This window comes from Chrysochloris asiatica, unplaced genomic scaffold (genome assembly GCF_000296735.1).
Source record: "Chrysochloris asiatica unplaced genomic scaffold, ChrAsi1.0 scaffold00053, whole genome shotgun sequence".
NCBI classification, from domain to species: Eukaryota; Metazoa; Chordata; class Mammalia; order Afrosoricida; family Chrysochloridae; genus Chrysochloris; species Chrysochloris asiatica.
This window is the reverse complement of record NW_006408571.1, coordinates 4,453,182-4,455,447: the sequence shown is the minus strand read 5'-3', so window position 1 is coordinate 4,455,447 and position 2,266 is coordinate 4,453,182.

Genomic DNA, 2,266 nt, shown 5'->3' with positions numbered 1-2,266 from the left:
CTGTCACTAGAGAAGGATATAATGCTTGGTAAGATGGAGGGTCGGAGAAAAAGAGAAAGACCCCAACGAGATGGATTGGCCAGGTGGCATCATTGATGGCATCAAGTGTAGCAGCGGTAGTGAGGTTGGCCCAGGATAGGACATTGTTTAATTCTGCTGTGCATGGGGTCGCTATGAGTCAGTTCCGACTCGATGGCACCTGACAAAGAACAACAACAGCAATGATATGCTTAGGATATGTTATTAATGTAGAACTATCACTTTCTTACAGAGAAACATCCATCATTTTTGTTGCAAAAAAACACAGAATAGTGAAAAAGTTGTGAGGCGTTAGCTTGGTTCACTCAATAATAAATGTCTCACTGCTTCTCTGTAGATGTGCCCTTCTATCCCTCCTTCTGCACCTATAAGTTCAGGTAAACGTAACCTCAGCATGCTAACCGATCACTGCATGATAGAAACTTCTAGAGGTTAAGCAAATGAAGCTGTTTATTTAACAAATTAAATCCACAATTGCTAAGAAACACTTTTTTCAAATTTCTTCTGAAGCAGCTCACACTTTGGGGGAAACCTTGCCAAACAGCAATCCGGCAATCACCGTCTTCCTTCTGCAGCAGATGTTAAAGCCCTGCACCCGTGTTATTATGAGTAAAACGGTTTGGAAAAATATGCGTAAAGCACATTTTTCTATCTCTCTGCCTGTGTGTAACATAAATATATATATGCCACTTAACAACATATATATATTTATATGTAGACTCCAACCCATAGCCACGCTGTGTAGGGTGTCTGAGGGTGGCTTGTGACCTTGAACCACTGACCTTGTGGTTCAAACGACCTTGAAGTCCAGCGTGTTAACCCACACTGTCACACCAGGACTATATATGTATTTGTTGTTGTTGTTGTTGTTAAGTGCCGTCGAGTCGGGTCCGACCCAGAGCGACCCTGTACAGGGTTTCCGAGGGTGTAAATCCTTACGGGAGTAGAAAGCCTCATCTTTCTCCCGCGGAGCGGCTGGTAGTTTCGAACTGCTGACCTTAAGGTTCGCAGCCCGATTCGTAACCACTACGCTACCAGAGCTCTATATATGTGTGTGTGTGTGTGTGTGTGTGCAGTCACTGTGTTAGTCCATCTTGTTGAGGTGCTCCTTCTTTTTACAGACCCTATGTTTTCCAAGAATGGTGTCCATCTCCAGAGATAATATGTTCAAAGTCTTTCCATCCTCACTTATAAAGAGCATTCTGGTTGTACTTCATCCAACACAAATGTGTTTATTCTAAAAATTCATGGTATAGTCAATATTCTTTATCAACACCACATCTCAATTGCAATGATTTTCTTTAATTGTCATTATTTGTTGTGAAGGTTTTGCAAATGAAAATACCAAAGCTTAAATCAGACAAACTTGAGTCTCCAAATGGTATTTTTTATTTTAAACAATAAAAAAAACCCTTTATAGTGTCTCTGTGAGTCTCAACCAACTCAGTGGCACTTAGCAACACATATACAAAGACACATACATATAAATATATTTATATATGCATATATGTGTGTGTTTAAATATATGTACATATAGTAGAATGAGTCAAAAATTATCCAAACTCTGGCTATAGAACTTATTTTAATGAACTTTTAGAAAACACAAGTACATAATTTTTTGAAATAATCTCCTTGCTTCTCAATACACATTGTCAATCTGCCAACAAGCTTTCATATTCCCTTATTAAAAATGTTTTAGCCTGAGCTGTTATCCAATAATGTACACTGTCTTCACTTCTTCCTCAAAGTTGAATCTTCATTCTAGAAGGACTGCTTTTAGGGGACCAAACAGGAAAAGTCAAATTGAGCAAGATCAGGACTCAAAATGAAATTCTTGCAGAGTGTCAACAGTGTGGGTAGAGGTGCTTGGACATGAATTGTCATGCAAGGTCACAATACCCTTGGATAGCAGTCCTCTGCATTTAATCCAAAGTTTAGGCCTCAGCTCTTCAGTGAGCATCTAACTATAAATGAGCACTGTTGATTGTTGAGCCTTTGTCCTGAAAGTGTTCCAATATTGGCCCTTGAGAATCTCAGAAAACTGTAAGTATCAATTTTCCAGCTGATAGTTAACTTTTGAACTTTTTCTTGGTTGGTGATTGAGGACATTTCCATTTCATACTCTGCCATTTACTCTCAGGCTCATTGTGATGAATTCATGTCTCATCACCAGGAATGAATTTTTAAAAGAAACTTAACCTTTCTTTGAATATGGGTCCAAATTTTG